Below are 13,351 nucleotides of genomic sequence, written 5' to 3' on the forward strand. Positions count from 1 at the left end.
TGAGGTCTCACCAATGGAATAACTGCTTATGTATCTTCCCCAAAACACTCCTATCAGTATGTCCTAGCTGAAGCACACTAATTTTTTCTTTCATGAGAACAATATTTGATGCATTCACAATTATTGAATTCAACCCTATTGATTTCACTTATCCACATATCCACAAGTCTTGCCATTTTAAGTGAAAATGTAGAATAGAGAGGTTCTAGGACATATATCTGTGTAATCTTGGTTGAATTCCTTTCCAGTTTTCCAAGAAATAATAAGAAAACTTCTCAAAATAGGACATTTACTTCGAAGTTCCATAACTTTTCTAATTCACTATTTTTAAAAAAAAAAAACATGGAAATCCCCAATGTGATTTTTATACATGATGAACGATTGATTGTAAAATTATTATATTATATGAGTTATAATTCCCTGGCTTTTTCAATGTTGCTTCCTCAGATAAGACTCAATGTTCGAGGGGATTTTAAAACTTCATATGCCACTGCCTTCTATGCCTACAGGATTTTAGGATTAATAAGAGTAGATGTGATTAGCAATGTAGGACATATGCAGTTTCTTGGTTTAGAAAACTTGATAGACTGTAATCTGAGCTGGTCTGATTATTATTTTCACTGCTGCGTCAAAATGATTGAACTCTTAGACTTTATAGCTCATGAAATTAGTGTTGGGATATAGATCTTCTCACTTTTGTGTTGGACAATTCAGGTCTGACTCAAATATATACTTACTGTGCTGAAGCTGCAGTTGAAATTAGTTTTACTCTTATGAGCTTGGACATTCCTGAAATAGCTTTAAAAGTAACTTCCTACACAGTCCACAGAATGTCTAGCATTCTCCTCCAGCTGTATGGTGTAATTGGTTAGAGCCAGCCATTCCTTTCTCGTCTTTTGATCTTGAAAATTTTGATTCTGCTACGTAGAGTATAGCAGGCTTAGTGCTGAGGGATTGGTATTTCTATCTCCCCTTTCTCAAATAAGGCAACATGGCAAATGAAAGGACTGTTCTGTGCAATCACAGAATCAAAGAATCGTAGTATCATAGAATGGCTTAGGTTAGAAGGGACCTTAAAGTTCATCGAAATCCAGGGCCCTAACTGACCTGGCCTTGAATTCTTCCGGAGATGGGGCATACACAACTTCATTGGGCAGCCTGTGCCAGTGCCTCACCTCCGTCTGAGTAAAAAATTTCCTCCTAATATCTAATCTAAATCTTCCCTCTTTTAGTTTAAAACTATTCCCCTTGTTCTGTCACTATCAGACCATATAAAAAAATTGGTCTCCATCCTGTTTATTAGCTACCTTAAATACTAGAAGGCTGAAATGAGGTCTCCCCCGTGCTTTCTCTTCTTCAGGCTGAATAAGCTGAACTCCTTCATAGCAGAGGTGCTTCAGCCCTCCGATATCTTTGTGGCTCTCCTCTAGACCCTGTCCATTAGGGGAATATTAGGCCATAAAACTCTGATTTAAGACAGATATTTCATCACGTTACTGTCCAGTCTTCACTTTTTGTTTTGCTATATCCTTGGCTGCAGTCATTTGCATTATACTAAATACAGAGAGATCTTTCATATCTGATGAAGATCAAGACTGAAAGGACTTTGGCCTAGAAAGTAGAAATGAAAGGTTCATTTTTGCTTCTATTTTTTGTACTTCCTTAAGCCTAATTTGATCAAAGGCATTCCTTTCATAAATTACAACCCAAAAATGATCTTCACTTCCAGCAGTTGAGGCTACTGATAGACAGCTACCTGCAGAAGTATCCAAAATCATCTAGGACAATGAAGTATGAAGAAGTCTCTGTGTTTCTAGAATCTGTCTGGCATTCTTCCACTTCCCATACATGTATACAGACAAGACTGTTTGTTAATCCCTCCTGTTTGTGAATAATATATGTGAAATGGACTACTGATCATCATAATGTTTCAATCCTCATTATTTACCTTCTTTGTTCTGAGCACTCTGGGGCTCGGTTTTGTAACTGAAGGCATCTTTATTGAATTACTTTGTGAAAGTGATTCCATCTTATGCCAAGAAATGATGTGTAATAAGAATATTTGTTCACCTAAGAAGGGCAGAAAAACATCACTACAGCTTGCACAGCTCAAAAGTATACCAAAATCAAAAGACTGCATATTCAAAACAGAAAATCTTCAGAGTGATTGGTGAATTAGTATGCTCTCTGTAATGAGGTCAGAAATTTCAGTAGACATTTGAGTAGATCATAATATTTTTCTGCATAGCTTGATCTGTCAGAACATGACAGATATTCTTAAAATGGCTGTTGGCAGTTCTTATTTTCATTGGAAAAACAGCTTTTTTTAAAAAAAAAAAAATGAATGTGTTTACCCAGAGTTTCTACCCAGAGGTACAAGAAGGAGATTTGAAGATTTTTTTTTTATTTTTTTTTTTTTTTGCCAGGGGACTGACTGCCTTGGGAGTTTGTAGTCTACAGCAAGGAACCTAAAAGACACATCAGTGATTCCCACCCCCTAAGATGAAAATCAGCTGTTATTACTTTGATTGCTTTGTTCTGCTCACACTTACCCATGACTCTTCTTTCTCAATACTCATTCCCGAAACTTACTGAATTTCAAGCTAGGTTTTGAGTTACTTTTATGGTTTTTCCCAATATTTACAAACTTTTTAAGCTGTTCATAGTTTGAATAGTACTCACTCCTTGTCTTTGTTTTTCTCCGCTTTATTTCCACTGTGCAGTCTTGAAATGCTGAATCTGAGGCAGTCATTTTAGTGGCCAGATAGATGTCAAAAACATGGGAGTTTTAACTTTTCCACCAGCATGAAACCAAATGAAATGCTTGACTGTAATGAAAAAGCCGCTTTATTCAACTGCAATTTCTTGCAATGACAGCAACAGGATAAAGAATCTAGTTGGGATTTCCATTTGGCATAATATAAGAGGATTGTAGAAATTAATGACACTGACTTAATAGGTTAAAGCGAAGACTTACTGCAGTTCTTTGAAAAAACTACCTTGCTATTAAATATATTGCTGCTTTCTTCTCCTGTAGGGGCTACAGCAGTTGAGTTGTCTCCATTACTTGCCTCCAAGTACCTCTCCTCTCACACTGCTACTGCCATGGGTTTTTTTTTTGTTTTCCATCCCCCTAGGGAGGCTACAAGCGACAAATGAAGTCTGGGTGTAGTGATTTTTCTCTGCTGTTCAGTTTTCACTCTTTTTCAGCATGGTCTTATCAACGGGCAGTGGTCCTTACAGACAAGTACCTGCTCTGGCCTGTACCTTCAGAGGCTGCAGTCCCTTCAGGAGGGAGCCTCCTTGCGCCTACTAGTTATTATCTTGTTCCTTCTGTTGTTCCTTTCCTGTTTTGTGCAACACTTTCTGTCCTCTCCAGGCTGTCCCAAGGCAAGCTGCTGGGACACATTTTGTCCAACAAGGTGCAGCTTGGCTTTGCCTCACACTGCAACCCCACAGTGCCCTGACACCAACTGGGCACCTGCGCTCAGTACACCCCCACTGTGAGCAGCTATTCCAGAATTTGATACTTCTCATCCACACCAGTCTGGTGTGCCATTGAGTCTCTAGACCTCTCTCTGATCTTTTTCTCAGACTCCCACTGGTAGCATATTGATGTCTGTCCAGGCCTTTTCATGCCAACATTGAGAGAACAAATTATATGATGAAATATTAACTGTTGAAAGGTTATGGGTATAATTATTTGTCTTTCAATTTTGTTTCACAGGGAGTACTTCAAATGTAGTACTTGCACTGGTGATATATTTTGAGGGCACAGCCCAGACTTCTGTAGTGCTGTAGTTGAAATGCTGGATTCCAGAAACATTCTCTTGCACAGCAAAGCAGTCATTAGTGCCCAGTATGACATCCCAACTGCAGCAAGCAGAAGGGACTCAAGCTGTTTGTCTCTACCCAGAATGTAAGAATTGACATGCTTCCTATTCCCAGGGCAGTTTTCAGGTTTTTCATTCAACACCTTCTTTGCTGAATTAAAAAAGAAATAAAGGGAATGCTGGGAGGAACAGCGTGGAATAATTTTGTTTTTCATTTAGTCTGGCAATCTTTTAGATTTGTACCCACTTTATATGCTAGAGGGACAAGGGAAGTACAACACCTAAATCCTTATGATTTTGAGGATATCTCCTGATCAGTAATTACATCCACCTGCTTCTGGCCAGGGCAAAATTCTCTTTCCTACATAGCTTATTTTTCCTTTGTCATCATAAACCATAGTATATTTTTGGACAGACATTTTGTCTTATGTATTTCTGCTTATTATTTCTGTGTGAGACATTTCTCTCGCATAAGAGAGAAATCACTCTAGTTCATTACCTTTTCACTGAAGGTCTTATTCTATTGTGTGAGTGTGCAGGAGCTCATGTATCTGTCCTTGCCTCTCAACAAAAGAAAACTTACTCTGCCAGTTCCTCCTGGCTTTTTTGCTCTCTTATGTGGCTGCATTTCCATTTTGGTAATGCATGGTTTGTGCATCTGAATCAGCCTGCTGCTAAACACTAACTTCAAGATTAGGGGGACGTGTTAAGTAATTCCTAATAAATGACATGAATATTAGAAATTAGAAATGTTTACATTCTGCATTAGAAAGGATGTTTTTTCTTCAGTTTTACTTTTCATCCTGCAACTTCTGGGCCTTAACATCTGCTTGAATTTCCAACGAAGTTGAGGAATTTTCTTGTTAGTGCAGGAAAACATTTGGAGTTAGTTTCTCACTGAATAGCTCCATCAACTTGCAAAGCAAAGTATGCAAGATTTGACTCTTTCCTTAAAGAAGCTTTTCCGTGCCTTCTATTACATCAAGAAGAGTGGTTTTTATCTTACACATTGAGTTTGTTTTGAGTCCAAAAGGTAACTGGAGACTTAAGCTCAGTTTATTAAATCATCCCACCAGGTCTTTATTGAACTTTTGACCAGCTCCTCTAAAAAAAGCCAGTAACCTACCATTGAGCTGGCACTAGGGCTTTGTTACAATTAGATTTAAAAAAAAAAAAAAAAAAAGAGGGGTAGAAGGAGAAGAAACCAAAAGAGAAAAAAATTCCTTCCTTCTTATTATGATAAAATTCAAAGGATTGTTCACTTCCAAGCAGTAGGAGGTGGACAGATTAAAGTTTTAGAACTGTAACAACATCTCTCTTTGTGCTGTCTAGTTCAGCAATGTGAACCCTGTAACACTTGACATCCATCACAACATTTCCTGCAGTTACCATTCTTCTACTTAGGCCAAATCCCCAGTTCTGATTTGTAGTCTGTAATTTGGAGACATTAAATTACTATAATGAAGAAAATATCTGATGATGTATTGTGCTTTCGAATAATAAAACCACTAAAATTGCAGCTTGGAGAACTAAATCAAATATATAATTACCTTTGTTTGTAGGATTCCCTCTAAGAACGTTATGTTGTTTAATCCATGCCTTTCTTTCTCTTTTGTTAATAACCCGTGTTCTTAGAAAGAGGATCATGCATTTAAATATGTTCTTGGCACTTAGCCCTACTCCCACCTCTTTTCCTTCCTTCTTGCTGACCCATAACAAATCTTCTGGTTTTAATTTCACTTCACATTCAAAAGCACTGACAGAGACTCTAATGCAAAAAACTTAATTTAAGCGTTCAGTTTTATTAGTTTCAATTCTCACACTTGGAAGGTGTCTTGGTTCCAAAATCCTTTTTTTGTTTGGTTGGTGGTTTTTTTCCTTAGTCTTTCTTTTTAGATGAGTTGTATCTGGTATTAAAAATGAGTACAGTAATTGAATGTTCAGAAGCTAGTGACTTTAGAGAGCTTGCCAACATACAGTATGTGGTTCATTTTATTATTTTCTTCCTCCCCACTAAAAAATTATTTTACACATTTGTAATCACTGTAGATATTTTCAGTGTAAGACATTTTATCCCTCCTTTTCATCACTCTTAACTCACTGTCACAGTCTTTTGGTTGTTTCCAGAATGTATCCCTGAGAGTAGTATGGAAAATAATTTTCCCTTGCTCTCTTAGTTTTAAGGTTGACTGCCTTTCCTGTGCTCTCTCCAAGTAAGTGTCCTTTGAGATCAGTGATGATTCAATCTCAAATGTCTGAAAGCTTGTATATAGGTGCCTGAGAACATCAGCCAACACTATTTTCTGAGTTTACTGAGTATCTAAAATTGTTCTGGAAATCTCAGAAGATAGCATTTAGGTACACGCATTCTGAAGCTACCTAGCCACCATTGAAAAGGACAAAGGGGAAAATTGGCATTGTATCTTTCTTCTGGATTCTATTTAATACCCTGAAATTCAAATGAACAGTATAGGTGCTATGAGAATTTGAATCTTAAGAGAAGCTGCACTCTTTTCCTTTCTCACATATATAAATTGAGGAGTAATTTCAATGGAGCGAATGATCTTATTTTATCCATCCCAGCCTATACATAGACAAGACGAAAACTGAAGCCATGTGGGCAGCTTAAAACAGACAATATCTGTGGTTTGCCAGACCAGCCTATCATTAATTCATCTTTTGCCAGAAAGCAGTTTGGTGCTAAATTTTTTAGAATGGTTTCTCCCTTTCAGAACAAAAGCATGTCTCTGTTATCCATATTACATTTGTTGATCTACTTAGTTCTAGTTAGTACTAATGACTCAGTAAAGATGTATTTTTAACTGTATCAGTGATCAGAAAGTAGAAAGAAAGAAAAACCACAGCAGCGTGTAAAATCTACATTGTCAGAATTATTTATATCATGTTACATTTCTGCTTACCCTGGATTAGGTCATGCTTTTCTGTAACTTAGAAGTATGCATTATCACTTAAGTAAGGAGGAGGAAGCCAGGTCAATGTAGGGATACACAGATAGAGTAAGAGATACTATTTTGGTAAATATGTCAAATAGAAACAAAATGTATGTTGACAGGTAGAGCAGCAAAACAGCAAAAATCATACTGAATGTTCCAGCTTGACCTAAGAGCTAACAGACTGCCTTGCATGTTATTTACCTTTTATCAAACATATATATCCTATCATCAGATTGGTTGGACATATATCTCTTTTGATATGATTCAAAAGAGAAAATTTGTCCTAACTACAGAGTACTCAGCCAAACACAATCAGATTCCTGGAACATGATGAAATAACACTGCAACCATTTGTTGAAATGTGAAAAGACATTCTATACTTGTTTATATATTTTTGTTATCACAATAAAGATCAAAACAGCTAGTAGTATGAAAGGCTGACATTCTTTATTGTCTTTTTATTGTTTAACATTTTTTATATAAACTACCAAACTAACAGCTGTGTATGAGATGGCAATAATACTGAATTTCCCCCTTGACCATATCCAGAATGAATTTAAAAAATCAGGGAAACCTCATTCCAGGCAAATCTTCCTACAGCTTGAGAAAGAGAAACTGAAAAGCCTAACATCATAGAGCAAACTGTGGATATCATTATGCAAATTTCACTTTAGCTCAGTGACAGGCAAATATTATAGTGATGAACAGTTGTCTGTGTTCATTTTTTACAGCTTATGATTTTTTCCAAATACCCAGTACGAATTTTAACATAGAATCCATGACAACTCTGAACAAATGTGCATTAAATTGCATTTAGCCATTTTCACTGCTATAAAATGATATTTTAAGTCTGCACTGAAGTGTTTGAGTACTACAGATTAAACCATGGGTATGAGGGGAAAGTGTTGCTTAGCACTTAAAAATAATCCTGTCTTTGCCCTTCGGCTGGTCTGGTTTTTTTTTCCAAGGAGGAGGAAGAACTGTAACCATTTTCCTTCATAATTGGCAGAAGTTCCTGCAGCTTGAAGAAATGGTTAGGCAATTGCCTTCCATTTTTTGAAAATTTATTCCAATATACTCTTTGAGAACTTTTTCTACATGGAAACATTGTTATTCCAAGTTTGAGCCTCAGAAATCATGAACGAGTCAAAAATGACTGCTGTAGTGCTGTAGAATCTTTCTAGAGCTGTTACTTAAATTTGGTTTTAATATTACAAAAAAAAAAGCTTTGAGAGTTTATCCAAGTTCAACGTATTATATTTAGCCTCCTCCTTCTACTGGGAGCTTTGTTCTAACAAATAACAAGTAGAACTTACAAGTTGAGGGTGCATATTACGGAGCAACGGCATCAGTGGACAAAGGCATGACAACTGATGTAATCTATCTGGACTTCTGAAAGGCTTTTGATATGGTCACCTACCATGTCCTTATCTCTAAACTGGAGAGATATGGATTTGAAGGGTGGACTGCAGTGGATAAGGAATTGGTTGAAAGATTGCAGTGAGAGGTTTGTGGTCCATGGCTTTGCGTCTAGGTAGAGAGCAGTAAGGAGCAGTGTCCCCCAGGGATCCATCTTGTGTCCAGTACTCTTTAACATCTTCATCAGTGACACAGATGATGGGATTGAGTGCAAAGTTAGCAAATTTACTGATGAGAACAAGCTGAGTGGTGTGGTTGATACAGCACAAGGAAGAGGGACCTTGGTAAACTCAAAAGGTTGGCACTTGAGAACATAATGAGCTTCAACAAAACAAAGTGCAAGGTTTTGCAATTGTGTCAAGGTAATCCAGATATGTATGCAAAACTGGTAGACGAAATCATTGAGAGTAGCCCTGCTGAGGAGGACTTAAGTATCCTGATAGATTAAAAACTTAACATGAGCCAGCAGTATGTGCTAGCAGCCCAGAAGGCCAATGGTATCCTGGATTCCATTAGAAGAGGGGTGGTCAGCAGGGTGAGGGAGGTGATTGTTCCCCTCTATTCTATTATTGATCCCCTCCTGAGGCCCCAGCTGGAGTACTACATCCAAGTCTGAGGCTCCCAGTACAGGAAAGATACGGAACTTTTGGAGATGATTCAGAAGAGGGCCACAAAGATGATCCAACAGCTGAAGTACCTCTTGTTCACCTTGAATAAAAAAAAAAAGCTTTTTTGGCAGTCTCTCCAATGAGGTGGAGAGACCTCATTGTGGCCTTTCAATATTTAAAGGGAGTTTATAAACGTGAGAAAAATCAACTTTTTACATGGACAGATAGTGACAGAACAAATGGGAATGATTTAAAACTGATGGGAGATTTAGAAATCAAAGGGAAGTTTTTTACTGAAAGAGTAGTGAGGAGCTGGAACAGGTTGCCCAGAGAGTTTGTGGTTGCCCCATCCGTGGAAGTGTTTAAGGCCAGGTTGGATGGGGCCTTGGGCAATCTGATCTAGTACTTGATCTAGCAGTTGGCAACCCTGCCTGTGGTACAGGGGTTTTAATTTGTTGATCCTTGAAGTCCCTTCCAACCCAAGCTATTTTATGATTCTGTGATTCATGTCTGAAGCAGGCGGCTTCCCCAAGACTTAGCGTCTTGTAAGATAGAGACCTTCTTTCTGTAATAAAATGCCATTAAATTATGATGGATTCTTTTACATGCTTATGAGCTGCTCTATTCTGCTCTCCTGAGACTGCACCTGGAGTACAACATGCAGTTCTGGAGCCCTCAACACAAGAAGAACTTGGGGTTGTTGGAGCAGGTACGGAGAAGGGCCATGGAGATGATCAGAGAGCTAGAGAACCTCCACTAGGGACAGGCTGAGAGAGCTGAGGCTCTTCAACATGGAGAAGAGAAGGCTCCTGGGGCACCTTATAGCACCCTTCAGTACCTGAAGGAAGCCTACAGGAAAGCTGGGGAGAAACTTTTTATAAGGGCATATAGTGACAGGATGAGGGGAAATGGCATTAAACTAGAAAAGGGTATATTTAGACTAGATATTAGGAAGTAATTCTTTACTGTGAGGGTGGTGAGACACTGGAACATGTTGCCCGGTAAGGTTGTGGATGCCCCCTCCCTGCAAGCATTCAAGGCCAGGCTGGATGGATCTTTGAGCAACTTGGTCTGGAGGGAGGTGTACCTGTCTATTGCAGGGGGGTTGGAAATAGATGATTTAAAAGGTCCCTTCCAACCCAAATCATTCTATGATTCTGTGATCTATGTAGTGCCTAATGCAATAGTCTCAGTCACACACAAAAAAACAATCATATAGTTTCATTCTTCATGTTTCCAATTAGATTTTAATGCCAACTTGCAATTTGAAAAAAAAAAACATAATTATCAATGTGGCAATGCTACAGTTTCCCTGTTATAAACTTTAAAGATAGTTGTCAGAATATTACAGGTTGATAGTTATTTACAAGCAGTTAAGCAGGATAATGCCTAATACACTACAAAAAACAAACAAAAAAAAAAAAAACAATTAATGTATCCCTCTCTCTTCCAGACAATTATTATTATTTTGGGTATAACCCACTCAGTTCTATAGACCTGTAACTGACGCAGACACTTGGATATCTTCTTGATTTATGTTTTATTTAGATTCCAGGCCTAAGGTATGCATTGTTTTGTGTTCAAGCCCACGCATCATTTTATTAATGTCGTGTAGCCTATTGTGTCCTATTCAACTAGGTGGTTGAATATGGTAAATAGGTATTTTTAGGATCAAATTAAAAATTAAAAAATAAAAGTGAAATACCTGCTCAGCTCCTGATCTTTGAATTTGCAGCTTGTTACCAAACTCCATAACATGTTAGTAGCACAGAAAAGCTGAGGATAGTTATTTCCTGAGAAATTTCCTGAGAGGCCAGGTCTTTTTGGCGGTGGATTATAATCCCTTATTTGCAGTAAAATTCTTGGAAATACTTACGTAGTAAGAGAACTGAGGGTGAGGTTGAAGGAGTCTATCACTAAATTTTCATCACGCATAATTGCATTCTTTCTCATTAAAATCCCACTCTGATTCTAATTAAATTCATAATTGTTCTACATTTTATGCTATAAACTGTTGTGTAGTGTTGTTGGGTGCTATTTAACAGATGTCAGTTTCCCCCCAAGAGGCAGTGGTATTTCACTGCTTTGTGAACTGATCCTTCAGTGCAAAATCTGAACAGGTCCCTAGACGGCCAAGCAGGAAGGGGGACGTTGTGAACTAGCAAGAATAAATAAATGAGGTAACCTAAGTGTGTCTCTCGGAGTGCATGGGATGTAGTTCCTTGTACTTCAGTAGACATTAATAGTGTAATCCAATGTTCTACTTCTATCCTCTATTCATATAAACTTACAAATTCATATTGATACTTCAGTGCACTGTTCTCATGTTCTCAACCATACAGATGCAGATCATGGTTAGACATTTTCATTAATTTTCTTTTTTGCAGTACAGGTCTTCAGAATTACCTGAAACTGTTCTGATACACAAAGACACGTACAGATACACAGTTGGGAAATCAGTTTTCAGAACAAATTGGTTGTTTTCAGAACATTACTCTTTCAAGTGTATCAATTTCATTCACTGTCCACTTGAATTCCAGTCTGCACATATTCAGTGATTTCACTGAAGTCCCAGTGTCCTAATCACCTGCTTAACAGTAAAACTTCAGCTTTCTTGTTTTAATTTGAGGTTTGGTCTCTGTGTGCTCTGTTGTGGAGTTTTTGTGTTTTTCTTTTTTTTTTTTCTCCTTTCCTTTAGTTTTCAAAATAAGCATTGATCATGTGATATTTTTAAAAGATAAGCTTCTGACTTTCTGAGACTCAACTGTCTATGTTTTAATGATCAGACTCGATATTACTAAACTGATTATGGCTGTATAGAAGGTTAAGAAATAATACACTGTAGTACACTGGATGATATACTGTAGGACTACTACTATAAGGAAGAAATGGGATTAAGAAACTGAGAAGATAAAGCAATAAGATGTAAATGTATCACTGTCACTTTTAGTTCTTCCTGCATAGCAATATTCCCAATCTGAAGCTGCTTTTAAAGGGTTTTAGGAACCTCAAAGTCAGTTGTATTATGTGTGCTATTATTTACCATACAAACTAACATCAAAATTGTCCCTTCTCTTCTACTCGTATTCACATTCTGGGAAATTTGAATAGGAGAATAAGGTTGAGAATATTCTATTCTAAATGTGGTGAAGTTCTGAATAATATATTTTTGTTTATTCCTTATTCATATTAATCAGAATCAGATATTCCAGAGAATATCTCAGCATATTGTGCTTAGGACTGACTAAAAGATTCAGGTAAAATTTTTAGCCATACACTGCTTATCATGAGTGGTAGGTATTAGAGGTTAAAAACATTATTCAGCATTCTCATATAACTATGAAATATGAATACTGTCCTGCTCTCTACAGATGCTGTCATGATTATTTTTTCATTGCTGTGAAGTGTCTTTAAAAAAAAAAAAAAAAAAGCACAAGAAAGCAATAAAGAATAGTTGAGGACTGAAATCTTGTTGCCTCTCAGCCACTAATTTCCATATCCAATAAAAATGCTTGATAAAATTCCAAATCCACTCTCAAATGTGGCTACGAAATTGAGATATATAGGTGACTTTGCTATGTAGTGAAGATTCAGGTGCCTTGTTTGCTTAGGAAAGAAGGCAGAATCATAAAATCAGAGTCACAGAATCATAGGGATTGGAAGGGACTTCAGTGGATCGTCTAGTCCAACCTCCTGCTAGAGCAATTCCCTATAGATGGTTGCACAGGAAATAATCTGGGCAGGTTTTGAATATCTCAGGAGAAGGGGACTCCACAACCTCTCTGGGCAGCCTGCTGCAGTGCTCTGTCACCCTCAAAGTGAGAAAGCTTGGTAAGCATTTTTGCTTACTAATTAATTAATGTTTTTTAAAAGCTTATTGTTGGTTTACAGAAACTAAAATGTCACTGACTTTGCCTCAGCAGAGGAAGACAAGGGTGTCCTGTGGATCCTCCTCATTTAATGTCATTTGTTAAGTAAATGTCAACTGTTCTGTAGTCTGTTTTGCCAAGTTGTTGGCACCTTGCAGAACTAGAATTAGTCACAAGTATGGTTCTGTCCAGTTTGCATTGCACGTGCAGAACAAGAACAAAGGGCAAACGTTTGCCAGTTAATGGCTGGTACAAAATAAGAACATTTTCTCTTAGACTGGCTCCAGGAGTGAAGGTTCCTCACATAACCACAGTTTCCATGTTCTTCATGAAACTGCAACAGAAACAATGATTGCAGCATTTTCTCGTAGCCAGGATTTGATAGTTTAAGTAACACAAAGTGGTAAAATGATGAATGGGAATTTACATACAGTAGTGGTCTGTGTTGATGTTTGTCTGCACTTACCATGGAGTTCTGCTTCTGAAGATTCCCTTCTAACTTTTTCTTAGGAGCAGAGAATGTAATATTTTACATTCCGATTTCATGACTAAAGTGGTTTGTTGTCACATTCTAGTCAATGAATTTCTTGGAAATTCTATTTAAGCTCTAAAATAAATCTCCGTACCATCATGAAGTTTTGTGAAATAGTAATAATTTGTAGAAATAA

This window comes from Lagopus leucura, unplaced genomic scaffold (assembly GCF_019238085.1).
Source record: "Lagopus leucura isolate 7727_CA_CO unplaced genomic scaffold, USGS_WTPT01 Super-Scaffold_100001, whole genome shotgun sequence".
Taxonomy (NCBI): domain Eukaryota; kingdom Metazoa; phylum Chordata; class Aves; order Galliformes; family Phasianidae; genus Lagopus; species Lagopus leucura.